The sequence below is a fragment of the Leuciscus leuciscus genome (assembly GCF_965113295.1).
Source record: "Leuciscus leuciscus genome assembly, chromosome: 1".
Classification (NCBI taxonomy): domain Eukaryota; kingdom Metazoa; phylum Chordata; class Actinopteri; order Cypriniformes; family Leuciscidae; genus Leuciscus; species Leuciscus leuciscus.
This window is the reverse complement of record NC_138725.1, coordinates 78117067-78139197: the sequence shown is the minus strand read 5'-3', so window position 1 is coordinate 78139197 and position 22131 is coordinate 78117067. Positions and strand designations below refer to the sequence as shown.

Sequence of the window (22131 nt, the reverse complement as noted above, 5' to 3'; positions counted from 1 at the left end):
TTACAGTTCAAAATACAATCCGGTCTCTAGCTCATAAATGCCAGAGGAGAACTGGCCCCCGACTGAGCCTGGGTTCTCCCAAGGTTTTTTTTCTCCATTAGGTCACTTGATGGAGTTTTAGGACACCATTAGGTCACTTGATGGAGTTTTTCGGTTCCTTGCCACTGTTGCCTTTGGCTTGCTCAGTTGGGGATATTTTGGGGATATTTAATTTTATTTTATTAATCAATAAATTCCACTTGAAACAAACCTTGTTGTATTATTTTAATTTAATACTGTGAAGCTGCTTTGATACAATCTGTATTGTGAAAACCGCTATACAAATATACTTGACTTGACTTGACTTGACTCTCTCCAGCTGCCTCACAGGTCCATCTAACGGCTCCTTCTCGATCCTATCGCTCACATCCTGCGAAACAACACCAAATATGCCATTTACTGCCCATTCTAGGAGAATCTGCTGCTAAAAGTAAGTATAAAAAGAAATTATATTTATTTGCAAATAACTCAGAACTACTTAGGAGTTAATCAAATAGGCTACATTCATTGTAAAGACTCTAATCTTTCAAATGACACCTATTTTGTGTTGATCAAGGCAGTATTTTTGGAAAATATGATTATTAATTTATTGGTAGCTAGGTGGCGCCGGTGGGCGGTACACTCCGGTTTAGAGGGACTAGTCGGCACTTGTTAAGAGTTGATCAAAGTGGCTAGATGCATTAAAAAGCTGAGATTCTAAGCTTTAAGATGATATTTTGTGTTATTCCACCTTTGAAAAACAAGCATGGACATTTCTGGGAACATTGGAAAACACATTGCATCACAGAGAGATGAGAGACATGTATTTTAGTCAAGTATGCATCACTTCGTGAGGAATATCTCGTGATCAACGCAATGGATTATGTTGTGTTTGGGCTCTTTTCACAATTCATGCATGTTCTAAAACGTCACATCAATGCATCTACGCTTTTCCACTGCATGGTACGGTACGGCTCGGTTCGGTACGGCACGCTTTGGCGCTTTTCCACTGCATGGTACGGTACGGCTCGGTTCAGTACAGCTCACTTATGACGCATTTCCACTGCATGGTACGGTACGGTACGGCTCGCTTCGGCTCGCTTTAAAGGTGAACTAAGTAACTTTTTTTACCTTAACTGAACAGCTTCGGTAACCATTGAATGGTTATATTACTTATTTCGGGTTGAATGGTGGTCGTTTCGCACCCCCCTGGTGCCCGTGAGCGGAAAATCCGCACTTGCAACTTTGAGCCGGCGGGCCGCCGGCCGCCGCGCCAGGAAGTCTCGCGTGATATCAGGTCTCGCGATGTAAACAATTGCTTTACGGCCAAAAGAAATCTGCTAAAATGCTGTCATTATTGCGCTCCCTCACGCTGTCCGAACCCGAATGAAGAAGACGTTTTAAAGAATGTCCCATCTGCTTTGATGTCGTTGATCTATAGCCTCTGGTGTCTGAGAATCACCAACGAGTTTTTACAACAGTGTTGTCAAATATCTATTCCGAAGCTGTGGGGGGAGCTCTAGAGAGAAACCTGCGAGCAAAAAGCGAGAATACAGCGAAAAAATTCGCATTTAATATGATGATGTCATGGCAGTAGAGACGGCAACTATAACGATCAGTCCCACCCACTTTGAAGCGGTACTAACTGCAGTGGAAAAGCAACCGAGCTAAAGCGAACCGAAGAATGATGAATGATTGATGAATTATATAGAGTTTGGGCTCTTTTTAATCATGACCTCCTGCTGTAAATAACGATGTTCCATTTTTCACGATCGATGTATGTTTCATGAAGATACGAGCGAAAAGGCCAAGTCAAAGCTACCTTTCTTGGCTACGTGCGTCTGTGGGATTTTTGTGTTAGAACTCCATGAGGAATATCTTTAGTTCTGAGTGGTGGATTATGCTGAGTTTGGACTCATTTCATCTGCTGTAAATAATGATGTGCCATTTCCCACAATCGGAGCATGTTTCATGAAGTTACGAGCGACAACGTGTCATAAATGCAGCATCCTGTATGATGTATTTGATATATTACAGTGTGTAGTACAAAAAAGTTTTTCATAAATTCTGAAAAAATTTCTTTTTTCTATAATAACTCGTCACTATTTAGGAGTTTATCAAATTGTCTACATTCATTGTAATGTCCAGACTCTAAGCTTTCAAATGACACCAATTTTGACTTGATTATGGTAGTAGAAATATTTATAAATTTTTGATTAGGAGTTGATCAAAGTTGTTAGATGCATTAAAAAGCTGAGATTCTAAGATTCCAATTTTGTGTTGTTCGGAAAACAACAGTGCCTGGTGGGTTCGAGAGTTTGCAGTGCCGGTCCTTCACGCAAACTCTGACCCAGGCGTACGCACAAAAATGGGTGAAATGAGAAATGGCGACACCGTCGGCAGAGGGAAAACACGTGAAAGTGTGTGAAAGTGTGTGAAACTGTAGACCGTTGTGTAAAAGAAATGGCAATACTGCCTCTCATAAATAACATGAAGACTTCACAAAGCAAGTCTTACAATTAACAGCCTACACGAACACCCGTTTGATCGATCTGCAGTGTAAAACAAACAAAATCAAACGAAGATTATAACAGATATGCAAATGAACACATATTTGCAAAAAGAAAAGTGAAATATGTCCTGCAATTATATTGGCATGTTATGCAATTCATCCTTATAACACATCTGTAGCTTGTCTTCTTCTTCTTCTTCTTCTTCTTTTTGGGTTTTATGGCAGTTGGCATCCAAAGTGTTGCATTACCGCCACCTACTGAATTAAATAGTTTTCCCAGTGCAGTATATTTACAGTGACCACCCTTAAGTTCACTGCCCGTTCTATATGTCATACTCTATGGTCTGAGATGGTATAAATTCTTTCCTCAGCGTATTATCTAGTTCTTCTCCTGATATGTCCAAAAATCTTCTCGCCGCATCCAACACCATCTTGATCCTCTCTGATTTCCCTTTAATTTCCACAGCACAATTGATCACCATAGCAATAAATCCTAGAAATCGCTTCTTGTCCATGCCAATAACGTTATTCTGATCATCTCCCTTCTTTCCCGTCTTCTGTTCTGTTTGCACTACTACTCGTTCCATTCTCTTAGTAGCTTCTGCATATGTTAGCCCTTCTTCTGCTCTGATTTTACTCACTTTTACCTGTTTGATTTTTTCAGGACATTGCATTGACCCCGCATGGTGATTTCCCAAACAGTGAATGCATTTTACTTGTTCCTCTTCACACTCCCCTCTTACACAAGTATTTTTCCCACATCTCCCACATCTCCTGACTCCTCTACACACTGCAGCCACATGTCCATACTCCTGACAGCAAAAGCACCTTAACGGAGCTCTTTCATAAGACCTCACCCTGTAGCATATATAGTCTAAATATATCCTCTCTGGCAAATCTCCCACAAAAGTCAGACACACAGAAGTACTTTCTTCCCTTTCTCCTTGACGGAATCTTGTCAGTCTTCTGGCCTCACAAACTCCTTCAACGGCCCGAAACTCCTCGTCTTCCACTGACAGCGATACGCCACTTACTACTTCTTTCTTTTTGTATTCTGTCCCGAGTGGGAAGCATTTCACAGCTCTGTACTCTGTATACACCTTAATCTTTAGAGCTTGTTCTCTCTGATGCCTTGACATGCAGTCAATAATAACCATCCCACTCCTTGTTATTTTAATGGACCGAACATCTCCGAGTTTCTTTCCAACGAATCTTCCAACCTCATGCGAATCCTTGAAGATCCCGTCACTTCTTGTTACTGCTATCATTCCTACTTGATATCTCTCAACAGTTCTTCTTGTCTGGCTTCCGTCACTTGAAACACTGTTCTTTTTCCTTGTCCTGTTCTCAACTCCTCTTGTATCTTCTTCATTTCCCTCGCTCTCGTCTGACTCCATTTCCTCCGTATTCATGATTCAGTCTAGTTAACAACTCTTTCACACTCTTTCTGGAAAAACAAGCTTCCAACACCCAGACCCCCTCAAAGCGGATATGCACTTCCTGTCCCTCTGTAGCTTGTCAGATGCAATCAAATGGATGGTAATAAAATGCCATGATGCCATCACAATGCGTAGTGACGTAATGAAAGTTACGTTTCTTGGTTTTCCTCTCTGTGTTTGCCATGATTTCGCAATCGATGAATATTAACTTGTGGGCGTTTCACTGACTTTTTATGGGCAACTCTGGGCGTGACATGAAGCCGCAAAAGTTGCGCTACATTTAGAATTGATTGTGATTTATTAAGGGAAAACTGCGTAGGATGTGCGTGCGCACGGTTTTATAAATCCGAATATTTCTGTGCGTACGCACGTCCTATGTTTCTGACGCAAATCCTACACAAAGTTTTATAAATGAGGCCCCTGGTGTTTTTGGTCAGGGTGTGATTTGAGTGTGTGTGTTGGTCAGGGTGTGATATGAGTGTGTGTTGGGCTGGTGTGTGTTGTTCAGGGTGTTATATGAGTGTGCCCTTACGAAAAAGAAGTATACTTCAAGTTAATTTTATGAAGTATACTTAAGTAATGTTCAAGTATCTTTTAAGTATACATTATGTAGTGAGTATACTTATGTCAATATGTACTAGTAGTAAACTTGTAAGTGTACTATTTTTATACCGATTGGGACTAAATTGGCCCCCTTTTAGTATATAGAAGTATATGTTTAAGTGTACTATAAGTGTAACAGTAGTAAACTTTAAGTGCACAACTATGGGGCGCCGTTTGTAAAGCGGCTCACGCTGAAAATAACAGCAACATTGTCACATTTAGCTTCAAACAATGTTTAAAAAACTGGTATGAATTTTTGACCGTCACTTTTTAGCACATTTACAACAATATTTGTCAACTTAGAGATATTTTAAATAGTTAAATCTAAATATTAAATGTTACACCTAAATGTTAAATCTAAATGCTAAATGTTAAATCTAAATCTAAATCTGCAAAAAAAAAAAAAAAAAACTTTTTCAGTATACTCTAACTCTATCAAAACACTGCAAACCCGTTTCAAAATCGAATAATTCGGTCAAAACTCTAGCACTCGTTTTCTATCCAACATGAACAAATATTCAATCATAGCGTAATGACTGTCAAAATACTAACAGTTGGTGGCATTACAAAAACTGCATTACTTGTCATGTTTCAGTTCTATCTGTATAGAACAGACAGTATGACATTTTTTTATTCATTCAGCTGTCTGTGTGAATTCATGGTGCATTAGATAGTATGTGTACAACATCATGTCTAAATGTGAAGGAGTCATCAATACTTTATAGTATGTACAACTGAAAAAAAAACAGTAAGTGGCAGCATTGCTGCAGTAAAGGCTTTATTAGCAATATGAATTACAATACTTTGTTACTGTAATACAGTAAATAGCAATTGCATTGATGTAGAATAAACTGGATAAAAAGATCCACGATTTTTTTGGTATTGGGTATGCTTATATGTAAAGAAAATTTAGGCATTCTAGAAACGTGTTAATTGACTGCATTTTGTGTGAAAACGCTCTCGGTTTCTAACGTAACCTCGGTTCTCTCTAGATGAGGGAACGAGTGTTGCGTAAGCTAGCTTACGCTACGGGAAAAACCCTTTTCTCGAGAATACTGAAGCCAAAAATTATCCTTAATTTTGCATTAGTTTAAAACGCATTGCTGCATAAGCAGACCTAGGCAGAGCGACTCGCGCGCCTATTGGTTGCTCAGCAGCAACTGCTGCAACCTATCCAGGGCCTGCTCGTGACGAAGCACCAATGAGGGCGCGGGCGCCCGTGCGCGTCACGTCCCGCCAGAATGGGCGTGGCTACAGGCTATAAAAGCAGGCCCGTGAGGTTGTTCTCTGGTTTTTCAATCTGAAGCGAACCAGAAGTAGCACAAGCACGGCAAGGTTACGCAACACTCGTTCCCTCATCTAGAGAGAACCGAGGTTACGTTAGTAACCGAGAGCGCTCTCTTACGAGAGTACTCTCGTGTTGCGTAAGCTAGCTTACGCTACGGGAACCCAATATAAAACGCTGTGCGTGCTAGAGAAGGTCCACATGCACGTTCCCAAGGGGGGAACATAAGTGGTAATATCTGGGCCGACGAGGGGTGGGCCCAGGGAGTGATAACCATTCCAGAGTGTGGAAATGGGTGCTTAATACAGTAGAACAGCCAGGTACATCCGTGGGCTGAACTAAGAATGATAACACTGCCTGTCAGCCACCTGAATCCGAAGGACAGGTGAAAATCGATCACAGACAGGAAGACCTGGTCTGCCGATCTGGAGCCTGTGTATAACACAAACCACACACAGTCTGTGTCGATCTGCAGCGAGAGTGAACAGAGCTAGTATGTTAGACTGACAACAGTTTAGCCTGTAGGGCAGGCACCTCCAGGTTATAAAACCTGATAAATGTAGACGGAGAGGCCCAGCCCGCCGACATACAAATATCATGGAGTGAAACTCCGCGAGACCACGCCCACGACGAGGCCATGCCTCTGGTGGAGTGCGCTCTGACGCCCAGAGGGCAATGAAGGTTCTTAGAACTATAAGCCATAGCGATAGCGTCAACTATCCATCTGGACAGGCTCTGTTTCGATGTGGCTAAGCCCTTAGTGCAGCCACCAAACGAAACGAAGAGCTGCTCTGACTGCCTGAAAGCATCAGACCGTTCGACATATATTCTCAGCGCCCTGACAGGGCAGAGAAAATTCACATCGTCCTCACCCTCAGATCTCGGAAGAGCTGACAGTGAAATGATCTGTTTTACGGAGAAGGTCGGCCTGATACACCTGAAGCACGGCCATCGTGTGAAGTGCAGATGCGGCTTGACCGGCGGCGGTGTAGGCGTGACCGATCAAAGCCGAAGTAGTCCTGCAGGCTTTGGAAGGCAGTGAAGGATGAGACTGCCATCCGGCGGAAGGCGGGCAGAGGTGCGTGGCTACCGGTTCCTCGACCGGAGGAATGCAGAGATAGCCTTTGTCTTTCGCGCCGTCTACTAGAGAGAGCGTCGAAGAGACAGTAAAGCGCAGCCTGGCAGAAAATGGCGCCTTCCAGCTCTTAGTGAGCTCCTCGTGGAGCTCCGGAAGAAAGGGGGCAGGCCTCGTGTGAGGCAGGCTCGTCAGGAAGCGACCAATCGAGGCCGAGGTCCTCCACGGCCTTCGTAAGCAGGCGAAGAAGCTCGGCGTCAAACGTAGACCGCACACCGCTCGATTCCTGAAGAGAAGGGCCGGGGTCCGGAATGGAGCCCGACCAGCCTTCGCAGTCAGAAGCCAGAAGAGAGCAGCTGTCCCCTTCTGCGTCATCTCCCCCCGACTCGATATGCACAGCGGGCGGCTGGCCGGCCGTGATAGAGGTGGGGGATGCAGAGAGCGATGCACACGGGGAGAGATCCGGCATGCAAGCGCTCGCGGCAGATGCCTCCGGCGTTCTCTGTGAACGGCGCTTTTTACGGCGCGGCCCAGAAGAGAGAAGCGGAGGGGCGGGATCCACGCTGAAAGATGCTAGGCGAGCCCGCAGGGTCGCCATAGACATCACTTCATATTCCGGGCAGCCGCCCAGGGAAAGCGCGTGGTCCGCGTGTGTCTGTCCCAGGCAGGAAACGCACAGGATGTGGCCAAAACAATGGCATTTTTGCATTTTTGCAAGAGGCATTTTTTGAAAAGAGGATTTTTGAAAACGCCTCGCTCTTTTAGATGCAAGCGTGTGTGACGTAACACGCGGTAATGAAAGGATATCGGCGCCGGATAGCGCAGCAGGAACGGCAGAGGAAGCGGCGAGATGGCCGGCTTGAAGCTCGTCCCGCTGAAGGCTCTTCGACGGCGCAGCTTCTCCGGAGAACAGCGAGGTGAGTGTCCACTTCGCTGAAGAGTTGAAAAATCAGAGAACAACCTCACGGGCCTGCTTTTATAGCCTGTAGCCACGCCCATTCTGGCGGGACGTGACGCGCACGGGCTTCCGCGCCCTCATTGGTGCTTCGTCACGAGCAGGCCCTGGATAGGTTGCAGCAGTTGCTGCTGAGCAACCAATAGGCGCGCAAGTCGCTCTGCATAGGTCTGCTTATGCAGCAATGCGTTTTAAACTAATGCAAAATTAAGGATAATTTTTTGCTTCAGTATTCTCGAGAAAAGGGTTTTTCCCGTAGCGTAAGCTAGCTTACGCAACACGAGAGTACTCTCGTAAGAGAACAACATGAATTGTGTTAATGGTATGGTCACAACAGACAGATGTTGAGCTGTGTTTAGAGTTTTGAAAATGTGACTACAGATTGGACAAAAGGATGTTAGCAATTGAAAAAAACTGTAAAAGAAGTATACTTGAAAAAACTTCTTTTTCGTAAGGGTGTGTGTGGTGGTACCGTGTGTGTTGGGCTGGTGTGTGTTGTTCTGGGTGTTAGATGAGTGTGTGTGTGGTAGTACCGTGTGTGTTGGGCTGGTGTGTGTTGTTCAGGGTGTGATATGAGTGTGTGTGTGGTAGTACCATGTGTGTTGGGCTGGTGTGTGTTGTTCAGGGTATGATGTGAGTGTGTGTGTGGTACCGTGTGTGTTGGGCTGGTGTGTGTAGTTCAGGGTGTGATGTGAGTGTGTGTGTGGTACCGTGTGTGTTGGTCAAGTCAAGTCATCTTCATTTATATAGCGCTTTTAACAATGTAGATTGTTTCAAAGCAGCTTTACAGAGATAAGCGTATAATTTAAGGAAACAGAGATTGTTTTGGCTTTATAGCGGTTCTTTAATAAAGTTATTTTCCAGCTAAAGTTAGTTTTGATTGATTCGCTTCCGTTGCAACGATCATTTGTTATTAAATTAGGGGCCACTAAGACGACACCATTCTCTCTACACAGACTTTAAAGGGATAGTTCACCCAAAAATGAAAATTCTGTCATCATTTACTCACCCTCAAGTTGTTTCAAACCTGTATGAATTTCTTTTTTCTGCTAAACACAAAAGAAGATATTTTGAAAAATGTCGGTAACCAAACAGTTGATGGACCCCAATGACTTCCATAGTAGGAAAAAAATACTATGGAAGTCAATGGGGTCCATCAACTGTTTGGTTACAGACATTTTTCTAAATATCTTTTGTGTTCAGCAGAAAAAAGAAATTCATACAGATTTGAAACAACTTGAGGGTGAGTAAATGATGACAGAATTTTCATTTTTGGGTGAACTATCCCTTTAAACACGAACCTGTGATAAACGCTGATGGCGTTCACATGAGCATTAAGAATTGGTTCTATAGTTATGTGCGTTTGAATATATGTGCGCAGGTTTGTAATTTCCTACAAACCAAGCCTGAACAAAGTACAGGTCTTTCCTTATAAATTTTGATACAGAATTTTATTTTATTTTGTCACTTCGGGGTATGTACACGAAACAAATTTTCCCGACAACGCTTTATCTGTAGAGTGGTAAAGGGATCCTCCATAGGGAGAGACTAGTTGGCACTTCAGCACTGCGTTGTCATCAGGTCCAGGCGAAGGTCCTTCGTCAGATCTGGATACGGCCTGGATACGGCAGGCTGCGGGAAAACCTCGGGATAAACAAAGACACTAAAATTAGCGTAGATGCCATTCTTCTTATGATGTAACGAGTACATCAGGATTTATGGGAAGTGTTCCCGGTTCCGGCTGACCTAATCTATGCAGCCTAACATTGAATTATAGAAGTCTATAATGTATTATGTGAATGCTAGGTCAAAGAGATGTGTCTTTAATCTAGCTTTGAACTGACAGAGTGTGTCTGCTTCCCGGACAATGTTAGGAAGACTGTTCCAAAGTTTTGGTGCTAAATAGGAGAAGGATCTACCACCAGTAGTCGATTTTGATATTCTAGGTATTATCAACTGGCCGGAATTTTGAGATCGCAATAGACGTGAAGGACTATAATGCGTTAAGAGCTCGCTCAAGTACTGCGGAGCTAAACCATTTAGTGCTTTGTAAGTAATCAGCAATAATTTAAAATGTATGCGATGTTTAATAGGCAGCCAATGCAGTGTTGACAGAACCGGGCTAATATGGTCATACTTCCTGGTTCTGGTATTAAGAACTCGAGCTGCTGCGTTTTGAACTAGCTGTTGTTTGTTTATTAAGCGTGCAGGGCAACCACCCAGTAGAGCATTACAATAATCTAGCCTTGAGGTCACGATAACTAATTCCCTGAACTAATTGTCCTGCATTTGTCAATGAGAGCATATGGCGTAATTTAGATATATTTTTAAGATGGAAAAATGCGGTTTTACAGATACTAGACACGTGACTTTCAAATGAAAGATTGGTATCAAAGAGCAAACCCAGGTTCCTAACCAACGACGAAGACTTAACAGAGCAGCCATCAAGTGTTAGATAGTATTCTAGGTTATTACGTGTGGGAGTTTTTTGTCTAATAATTAGAATCTCTGTTTTTTCAGAATTTAGAAGTAGGAAATTACTACTAGTCATCCAATTTTTTATATCAGCTATGCATTCCGTTAATTTTGTGAATTGGTACGTTTCGTTAGGTTTTGAAGAAATATACAGCTGAGTATCGTCAGCATTACAGTGAAAGCTAATTCCATGTTTCCTAATGATATCTCCTAATTGTAGCATGTACAGAGTGAACAGCAGCGGTCCTAGTGCTGAGCCTTGTGGTACGCCATACTGAACTTGTGATCGATAAGATCGATCAACTTGTCATCTCTTCATTTACTGCTACAAAATTATAACGGTCAGATAAGTATGATTTAAACCATGCTAGTGCAATTCCACTAATACCAACATAATGTTCTCGTCTATTTAAAAGAATGTTGTGGTCAATAGCCGCGTTTCCACTGTCGGGCCAGGGCCGGGCCGTGCTAGTGCGTGCCAGGGCCAGTCGCGTTTCCACTGTCACTTCCGGGGCTTGATCGGGGCTTACTCAGGGCCAACGGCCAGGATTTCTGGCCCGTCGAATACCTTGGGCCAGAGCGGGCCAGCTCGGGCTAGAGGAGTGGTTACGAACAGAGGCGGAGTATACCTGAGTCGAGAGACGGCAGCACCGGATGATTCTGTCAGCATTAAAGACTTTTAAAATAATTTAACTCGCGTTCATGTTTGAATGCCTTGTGTTTGTGATGCAAAAGACTATGCGCGCTAACCGTTACCATAGTAAACATAGTAAACGCTTGAAGATACGCATAGTAAAAAAACATACGCTTGAAGAAATCCGACCAATCATAAAGGCTATCACAGTCATGTTTTTATTTTAGCTGTCAGTAGCCCACGTCTCGTCTCTTTATACCGGACTATCATAAAATAAAGCAACTTTTTTTTCGGGAGCTTCCTCTGTGCAGAAACGAGGACGTTATAAAATACATCGTTGCTGAACTTGCTAAGCTAAGCATTCAGTGAACAACGCTTCAAGTTCGGGAAAAAATTAAAAAGTTGTGGGCGCAGTACAAGGCGATTAAAACGCACAATGGACAAAGCGGTGCCCAGAGAAGGAACTTTCCATGGTTCGACTTGATGGACGGTGTGCTGGGTCACCGTCCATCTGTTAGTGGAGAGACAAGTCGGGACACTATGGCAGCCGCGGACGGTGAGTTAATACATGCTATCTTCTTAAAATCTAAGTTTTCTAACTTCCTGCCTGAATGAACATCATAATTCCCGCTGAAATGGGTGGGGTTGTATGACGTTTGATCCAGGAAGGCATGTTAAGGGCGGGGTTTAGGGCAGCGCTGCAGGGCTAATGGCCCGGCAGTGGAAACGCAAGCCCGGTGCTTGAGGCCCGAGGCCACTGGCCCGGCTCGGCTCGCTGTTAGCCCTAGCCCGGCCCTGGCCCGACAGTGGAAACACGGCTATTGGTGTCAAATGCAGCACTAAGATCGAGTAACACTAATAGAGAGATACAACCACGATCGGATGATAAGAGTAAATCATTTGTGACTCTAATGAGAGCTGTCTCGGTACTATGGTACGGTCTAAATCCGGACTGAAAATCCTCGCAGATATCATTTATTTCAAGAAAGGAACACAGTTGTGAGGATACTGCTTTTTCTAATATCTTTGACAGAAAAGGCAGATTCGAGATCGGCCTGTAATTGACTAATTCTGTAGGATCAAGTTGCGTTTTTTTAACAAGCGGTTTAATCATAGCCAGCTTAAAGGTTTTTGGAACGTATCCTAGAGACAAAGACGAATTAATGATAGTAAGAAGAGGATCTATGACCTCTGGGAGCATCTCTTTCAGTAGCTTAGTCGGTATAGGGTCTAACATACATGTTGTCGATTTAGATGAATTAACGAGTTTGCAAAATTCTTCCTCTCCTATAGCAATAAATGAATCAAATTTTTCCTCAGGGAGACTACAATGCACTGTCTGATGTGATACTGTAGTAGACGGTTGTATAGCTATAATTTTGTCCCTGATATTATCAATCTTATAAGTGAAGAAGTTCATAAAGTCATTACTGCTGTGTTGCTTGGAAACTTCTGGGCTTGAAGCTTTCTTTTTAGTTAGTTTAGCCACTGTTTCAAATAAATATCTAGGATTATGTTTATTTTCTTCTAATAGGGTTGAAAAATAAGCAGATCTAGCAGCTTTTAAGGCCTCTCTGTATGCAATCGAACTCTCTTTCCATGAAATCCGAAATACCTCTAGTTTTGTTTTCTTCCAGTTGCGCTCCATTTTTCTGGCTGCTCTCTTAAGGGCCAGAGTGTGCTCGTTGTACCACGGCGTTGGACTATTTTCTTTAATCTTCTTTAAGCGCAACGGAGCAACTGTGTCCAAAGTGCTGAAAAAGAGAGAGTTAAAAGTTTCTGTCGCAATATCGAGTTCTTCTAAGCTATCTGGGATGCTGAGATGATGAAACTGATTAGGAAGATTATTAATAAAGCAATCTTTAGTGGCAGAAGTGATAGGTCTAACATATTTGTAACATGGAGTCGACTTTGCAGCCTTGGCTAAATGAAGTTTACACAAGACTAGATAATGATCTGAGATGTCATCGCTCTGCTGGAGAATTTCAACGGCATCAACATTTATTCCGTGTGATAATAAGATCTAGAGTATGATTACGACAATGAGTAGGTCCTGACACGTGTTGTCTAAACTCCAATAGAGTTCAGAATGTCTTTAAATGCCAATCCCAATGCATCTTTTTCATTATCTATATGTATATTAAAATAACCAACAATTAGTACTTTATCTGCAGCCAATACTTACTCTGATAGAAAGTCAGCAAATTCTTTGATAAAATCTTTATGGTGCCCTGGTGGCCTGTATACAGTAGCCAGCACAAATCTCAAACGTGATTTGTCATTTACACTATATATTTTTACAATAAGCACCAACACTTCAAAAGAAGTATATTTAAAACTAGATTTCTTAGTGATTTTGAGAATATTACTATAAATTACAGCGACACCTCCCCCTTTGCGTTTCAGACGAGGTTCATGTTTTTAACTGTAATCTTGCGGGGTGGTCTCATTTAAAGTAATGTAATCGTTTGGTTTTAGCCAGGTTTCTGTCAAACACAGCACATCTAGATTATAGTCAGTAATCATATCATTAAAGGTGAACTAAGTAACTTTTTTTACCTTAACTGAACAGCTTCGGAGTCATTGGAATGGTTATATTACTTATTTCGGGTTGAATGGTGGTCGTTTCGCACCCCCCTGGTGCCCGTGAGCGGAAAATACGCACTTGCAACTTTGAGCCGGCGGGCCGCCGGCCGCTGCGTCAGGAAGTCTCGCGTGATATCAGGTCTCGCGATGTAAACAATTGCTTTACGGCCAAAAGAAATCTGCTAAAATGCTGTCATTATTGCGCTCCCTCACGCTGTCCGAACCCGAATGAAGAAGACGTTTTAAAGAACGTCCCATCTGCTTTGATGTCGTTGATCTATAGCCTCTGGTGTCTGAGAATCAACAACGAGTTTTTACGACAGTGTTGTCAAATATCTATTCCGAAGCTGTGGGGGGAGCTCTAGAGAGAAACCTGCGAGCAAAAAGCGAGAATACAGCGAAGAAGTCCCGAAGCTACTGAGTGCTGCTTTAACAATAAGTGCTTTTGAAGTAAGGGATCGAATATTCAGCAACCCAAGCTTTATCATTTGCTCATCTGTATTATAGCTGTTTTTTATTTGTTGAACATCAATTAAATGTTTAACCTTAGATGGGTTGAAATTTTTTTGGGATTTCCAAATTCGGGGAACAGACACAGTCTCTATGTTAGAGTTCTCAACGGGTCGGGTCGGCCCGACAAACCCGACGGGACCCGCGGGTTCGGGCCGGGTTCGGGTCGAAAATATAAGCAAATGACTCGGGTCGGGTCGGACCTCGGGCTTAATCTTTTCCGCTCAGTAAAAAAAACAAAAAACATTTATTAATCATCGCTGCTGTTCACCATAAAGAAAGTCTGGCTGCTGCGTGCAACGTGCATCATGGAGAGGGGCGGGGGCAAACCTGACGCCGCTGCGTGCACGCCTTTAGCCTGGAGAAGAAGATGGAGTTGGTGAAAAGTAAACTTGCCGCAGGTGAATTCACCGTCGCTACTACAGCATATTTATATATTTAAAGTTTATTGTTTCAGTTGTTTGTATTGTTAAAAGGCGTGAACATTAAAGGTTGATTTGAATTCGCGTCTGCTGGTCATGATAATACGTGTATGAGAAAAATAACATTCCGACGCGGGGTTCGGACAGATAATTCATGTTGATGTGTCGGGTTACATCGGGTCCGGGCTTTAGAAGCCACGGGCCGGGTCGGGTCGGGTTGTAATTTTCAGGCCCGTTGAGAACTCTACTCTATGTGATGATAGCTAGGTGAAAGAGTCTCTATGTGATGGGATTTATCTGACCTTGGTGACGCGAGGCCGCTAGCAGACAGTCGGTTAAGCCAGTCTGTCTGCTTCCTGACCTGAGCCCCAGATTGTCATGTTTTATCTCTAAGATTATGAGCCAAATTACTAGAGAGAAGAGCAGCACCATCCCAGGAGGGATGAATACCATCTCTTTTCAACAGGTCAGGTCTGCCCCAAAAACATTTCCAATTGTCTATGAATGCTATATTATTTTGCGGACACCACTTCGACAGCCAGCCATTGAGTGAACACAATCTACTGACTATCTCATCACTCCTGCGAACAGGAAGGGGGCCAGAGCAAATTACAGGGATTCCTGTACATTTAAATCATACAGTTGAGTGAAAATCAATGTCACTCAAGTCTTCTTCACTGTGATTTTTTCTGGTGATTGGTTTGTTATGATCTAATCATATGTCTGGTAGTTCTACTGTGTTCTTTTTGGGTAAGTCTACATGGTCGCTGACCTGGGGCCCGTTCTTCGTACGTCGCTAACTCAGTTAGCTGGATTTGATTGTTGACGATTTGGCATGATCTTGGATTGTTTGGTTCTTCGAAGCTCATCCTGGACTTGCTGTCATAGCAACAGGTGCGCGATCTTAAACCTGCTCGGGAGCAGGCTTATTTCATGTTAACAGGATTAGACTGCGGCTTCATAAGCGGAGCTGATACGGGAAGTCCAGCGCAGCGCGATAGTGCACTTTCAGAGATTTATATTTTTTTCTCGTGACTCGTGAGATTGTCGTTTACATTATTAATTTGTTGGAAACGCACATTTATATTCGACTTGTCGGAGTCAGGCTTTAACTACAGCACAAACTGTTTGCATTGCCCTAAGATTATTTGCGAGGCTCTTTCCTTTACACTATTGGAGATGCGGAGAACTTGATGGAAAGTGCTGTCTGTCGTGTCATTCGGAGTTTACCTGGCGCTTTTAGGTTTAAAAAACAGTTTTAGTTTTTTTTGTGGCATTTCCAAGCCACTTAAGACCCAATGTTGTAAAGCAGTTTTTTTTTTAAAGCAGTTTTTTTAGGCTATCATAATTTTTTTTATGAAGATCATGCCATCATGACCATGCCGATTACAGTATGTGTCACTCAGGCTTCACTAATGTGACTGGTACCATATAGACCATAGACTGTCATCAAGGCCTCAATGAAGGGGATTATGTGAACAGAAAGGGGGTTCACAATGTAAATGTGCAGCCCAGTTACTATTGTGATTCTTAATATTCCAGATTAGTAATATTATATATTATACCCTAACCCTAACCCTAACAGGTCAGGTCAGGTTAGGTTATACCTGCCACTGGTAACCATGTAACCCAGTGCCACCTGCCTCATGCAGAGAAGGTAAACTCTGTCAAAAACCTCCGCTGTCTTGCGGCTACATCTCTTTTTGGGAAAAGACTTCAGGAGTAAACCTTGAGGAAAAATCTGGAGCTGGAGTCCCATAGGCAGCGTGTGGTTGCATGCAATCTCACTCTGGCAACTCCTGCGATGGTGCTGGTCCCAAACTGTATCGGCTCTGCCGCTCCATTGGACCAACCAGTGCCGTGGAGAAGGGGGGACCCGCTACTTGGGCAACAGCCGGTCTTCCATATTACTTTGCCCTGGCTTGCGCCCTGGAGAGGACACTCCAGCTTCGCTTTACAGTGTCGAAACAACACGGGAAGCAGCAGTCTACCGGTTATAAGCTACAATGCTTGATTGGCGTAGAGTGTGGCACCAGGGGTTGCTTCCGACGGTGGGAGAGATCTTTGTATCTCATTGGACAGCTACCGCCCGCCTCAAGCTGGGCAGTCCCCAGCCAGTAAGGTGCTGTCCCGCCACGGTCTGCCTTCCTCATTGGGTGCATGGGGATAAGGAAATCCGACAAGCAGACCGCAATTTCCGCACCAAGCAATAACAAAAGAAAAAGCAACAAGAAGAGACCAGCTCTTAATCTGGGATGCTGGAACGTCCGCACCATGACAACTGGATTTGACGACCTCCTGAACATCAGTGACGTAAGAAAGACAGCGATCATCAACAACGAGCTACTGAGACTGAAGGTAGATATAGCCGCTCTGCAAGAAACACGCCTGGCGGAAACAGGATCTTTGAAGGAGAAGGATTACACCTTCTTCTGGCAAGGAAAGAGCGCTGAGGAACGCAGAGAGCACGGAGTAGGGTTTGCAGTGAGGAACACCTTGCTGGAGATGGTCGAACCAAGTGACAAGGGGTCAGAACGCCTGCTGACTCTCCGCCTCCATACATCTGAGGGACCAGTTACACTCATCAGCGCCTATGCCCCAACTTTGACCTCCACACCTGAGGCAAAAGACGAGTTCTACACCAACCTGAATGACGCCATCAAGAACATCCACAGCAGCGAACACCTCGTCCTCCTTGGCGACTTCAACGCCAGAGTAGGTGCAGACCATAATTCTTGGCCTTCTTGCTTGGGTTCCTTTGGAGTTGGCAAGATTAACGAGAACGGGCAGCGCCTGTTGGAGCTTTGCTCTTATCATGGCCTCTGCGTGACCAACTCCTATTTCCAGACGAAGCCACAACACAGAGTGTCATGGCGCCACCCTCGATCCAAGCATTGGCACCAGCTCGACATGGTCATCGTCAGACGTCCAAGCCTCAAGCATGTGCTTCTCGCCCGCTCATACCATAGTGCTGATTGCGACTCTGATCACTCACTGGTATGCTGCAAGATCAAGCTGCTACCAAGGAAACTCCACCGTTCCAAACAAGAAGGGAAGCCCCGCATTGATACGACTAAGATGCAACATCCAGAGAAGCTTGAGGAATTCACAAAGTCTCTTGAGGATGCTCTGTTTGCAGGCTACCCGTGCAACACCGCATCCTCATCATGGAACCACCTGCGTGAGGCAATTCAGAAATCAGCTCTTGCTACCTATGGGAGAAAGACCTTCAAGAACTGCGACTGGTTTGATGCCAAGTCTGCGGAGCTGACCCCTGTTATTGAAGCAAAGCATGCTGCCTTTGCTGAATATAAGCGCTCACCAGGTGGGAAAAATCTTCAAGCACTTAGATCAGCCAGGAGCAAAGTACAGCAGACAGCAAGAAGATGTGCCAACGAGTACTGGCAGGAGCTCAGTCACAACATTCAGAATGCAGCAGCAACAGGCAACATCAGGGGCATGTACGAGGGCATCAAGAAAGCTCTCGGACCAACTCAGAGCAAAACTGCACCCTTGAAAACCAGCTGCGGAAAGGTGATCACCGACAAAACCAAGCAGATGGAGAGATGGGTGGAACACTATTTAGAGCTCTACTCCAGAGAGAACATTGTTGTCAGCTCAGCACTGGATGTCATCGATCCTCTGCCCACCATGGAGGAGTTAGACGCTGAACCAACACTGGCAGAACTCAGCAAGGCCATCAACAACTTAGCCTGCGGCAAAGCCCCTGGGAATGATGGCATCCCACCAGACCTGATCAGGCACTGCAAGACCACCCTTTTGCAGCCTTTATTTAACATCTTTTGTCAGTGTTGGAGTGAAGGTGGTGTTCCACAAGACATGAGAGACGCCAAAATCGTCACCCTGTACAAAAACAAAGGCGACAGGAGTGACTGCAACAACTACAGAGGCATCTCCCTCTTGTGCATCGTGGGCAAACTGTATGCAAGAGTGCTGTTAGTGCGTCTTCAACAGCTGGCAGAACGTGTATACCCCGAGTCCCAGTGTGGTTTTCGAGCAGATCGTTCTACAGTCGACATGATCTTCTCCCTTCGCCAACTACAGGAGAAGTGTAGGGAGCAGCAGAAGCCCCTTTATGTTGCCTTCATAGACCTAACCAAGGCCTTCGACCTAGTAAGCCGGGATGGGCTCTTCAACATCCTCCTGAAGATCGGATGCCCCCCGAAGCTTCATAGTATGATTAGATCATTTCACGACGGTATGAAGGCAAGCATCCAGTACGATGGCAGCATGTCCGAACCATTCGACATTAAAAGCGGCGTGAAGCAAGGTTGTGTCCTTGCTCCAACCCTCTTCGGAATCCTCTTCTCCCTTCTTCTAAAACATGCTTTTGGGGATTCAACCGAAGGGGTGTACATGCATACAAGATCAGACGGCAGACTCTACAACATCGCAAGACTCAGAGCAAAAACCAAGGTGCGTGAGATCATCATTAGAGATATGCTCTTTGCCGATGATGCAGCAGTCAGCTCTCACACTGAACAAGATCTACAGCGTCTGATGGACAGATTCTCCCAGGCCTGCAAAGACTTCGGTCTAACCATCAACCTGAAGAAGACCAACGTGCTGGGCCAAGATGTGGACACATCACCTGTCATTACCATCGACAGTTATGAACTTAAAGTGGTCCACCAGTTCACCTACCTGGGTTCCACCATCAGCGACAACCTGTCCTTAGATGCCGAAATCAACAAACGTATTGGCAAGGCCACAACAACCCTAGGACGACTGACCTCTCGCATCTGGGAGAACCCCAAGTTGACCACCCAAACCAAGATGGCAGTGTACAAAGCCTGCATAGTCAGCACCCTCCTGTATGGGAGTGAATCCTGGACAACATATGCCAAGCAAGAGCAGAAGCTGAACAGTTACCACATGCGATGTCTCCGCCGCATCCTTGGCATCAGCTGGAACGACAAAGTGCCCAACACCCAGGTTCTTGCCCGTGCCGGCCTCCCCACCATGTACACGCTGCTCAGACAACGCAGACTGCGCTGGCTTGGCCACGTGCGCCGTATGGAAGACGGGCGGATCCCCAAGGACATCCTCTATGGTGAACTCGCATACAGCAAAAGACCCCAAGGTCGCCCCCAGTTGAGATATAAAGATGTCTGCAAGCGCGACATGAAAGCACTGGACATCAATACAGAGATCTGGGAGGACATTGCAGCTAACCGCAGCAGCTGGTGCTGTCTGCTCAAGAAACAGCTAAATACAGGCGAGGAGAAGATCTTGAAGCTAGCAGAGGAGAGGAGAACCAGTCGGAAGACACGCGCACACGAACATCCACCCACGACCAACTACATCTGCACTTTGTGCAGCAGAGACTGTCATTCCCGCATTGGTCTCATCAGCCACCGACAATGCTGTCTTAGTCGCAACACTACGAACTCTTAGGGCGCAATATCCATGATCGACAAACGATCGAAGGAGGCCTACTACTACTACTAATATTATATCAAATTAAAAAAAGGCAGTTGACTAAAATCTTCCATATCACAAATGTGAAAGCAAAATGGCCAGGATGAATGTTCATGACTTAAGAATGTTCAGAGATTCACATTTATGCACATTATTTGAAAGTGGTAAGGAAAGTTCCACAATTAAATATCAAGCTCACTGTATTACATACACTTATGCTGATCCTAACAGAACTGCATTTCTTCATAGGTGATTATGACATGTTCCTGCCTGCAGACAGGTGTTTTATGACCCCATTCCCTGACCCAAACCAGTTATGCAGCTCTAGCCAGGACAAGGGCACACAATGAAATGAACTTTGGCTAACTAAAGGGACGATTTCAGTGTCTGATAAGTCTGAGGGTTGCACACCTGACAGGGCCTGTGACATTGTTGCATGTGCCATATTACACAACATTGCCAAAAAACAAACAAAAAAAACAAAAAAAACACTTCATTAAATGTTTAATAAAATACAAATATGCTTAGTTCCTTGAGTTTTATTTCAATTGTTCTTTGTAAAGAAAAGACAGTGGTCAAGTGCCTGCAACAAGAGATATTAGACACATGCCTCATGCAACAAATAAAAAGGAAAAGTTGTCTATACACTGCCCACCTGTAGGCCTATGTCTCCTCTGTCTGTGCAGACTCTTCTGTAGGCCTTTCTGTAGATGTGGAATCCTGCAACTTATATTGCAGCCATAAAGCATACAAGTATAAATGAAGTAAAGTTAATTATGCACTTGCAGGTAGGCTAGTTCCTCCATATGACAGTTATCTGAGAGGGTTTATTCACTGTCCAGTGCAATAGAAACACATGGACATTACAAAGTCTTATACTTTCTTTCCTTTGGAAAGTTAGAAAATGTCCACTTACTGCACATATTTCAGCCACCACTTGGTGTATGTGTTGGTGTATGTAAAAGTGCACAAAAGAGGAAAACACAATGCCATTACAATGAACTACACTCAGGAAAAATGTGATCAATAACTCATGGCAAAATATTTTTACATTAACATAAGTTTATCAGTTTTCATTTTCAAGTCAAAGCAATTCATCATTACTTAAGATTTAACAGTTGAAATGACTATACAGCCTTAATTTAATGCAGCAAAAATTATTTTACAGTGTAGGCTACTAAGATCTTTTCTTTTTTTCTCAGCCTTTTTCTTGGTTTCTTTTATAAACAGACAACCATTTATTTAACAGTGCCTTTTATAAAAGAGACTATAATATAACTAAAAATTACCATGTAGAATATTTTTGTACTTCACTTTTGTTTGTTCCCATGTTCTAGTGTGGTGACTCTGACATTACAATGAACAAAGTAATTATGCAATTATTAAAATACAAATATATAGGCTATTAAGTGATAAAAGACATCTAACATGGCCACTTCTAATGGATTTAAATTGTCTGCTACTTTTTGCCAGCCCTCTCTCCTGGCTTTTGCAGACTTTGAGGTGTTCCCTGGCGTTTTAATTAAACATTAAAATTCCGAATAAACTTCGACTATCTTGCTCTGCTGAGGAGAAAAACTGAGCGCGCTCTTTGGCCACGCTGAGCAGCCAATAGCAGCGTTGCTGATCAATGTTTCTACTATCGATACATATCCCCTTTTCAACCAGCGCATGAACGCGCAATTATCTCACTAACTCAATCCAGCGAAATTAATCATATCCAGCAGGTGTGTTCGAAGAACCTAATTAGCCAGATCATGATTACCACGATGATATCATCTTGGATGTCTCATTAGATCTCGGATGTTTTAAGCAACGTACGAAGAACGGGCCCCAGATCCTTAGTCTGCATTATTTTTGTTTTGTTTACATTTTATGTTGAAAATACCTTTTTGACCACTTTTGAGGCCATTACATAAAACATTTCTACCACAATCCTAACATTTAAGGCATGCAACACTTCCTGGACTTTTACATTTAAAATCATTTATTCTCATACAAAGCACCATCATTCATGAGATACACTAAGAACTTAAATAAATGTAGAAACAAAAACCTGCACAGGCAAAAACAAATAGTAAAATCAATTACTTACATCCTTATTAGTAGGTTTTTAACTAATAGAATTAAGATCAATTCCCAGAATCAATTCCTTATGATATATTGAAAAAAGAG

The 22131-nt window shown here is 43.7% G+C and overlaps 1 long non-coding RNA gene across 1 annotated transcript in view; it reads left to right on the top strand.

Annotated features, from left to right (window-relative positions):
• The window catches only part of LOC309512585, a 65423-nt gene that overhangs the window by 7111 nt on the left and 36181 nt on the right, over nucleotides 1-22131 (top strand). The window lies entirely within an intron of this gene.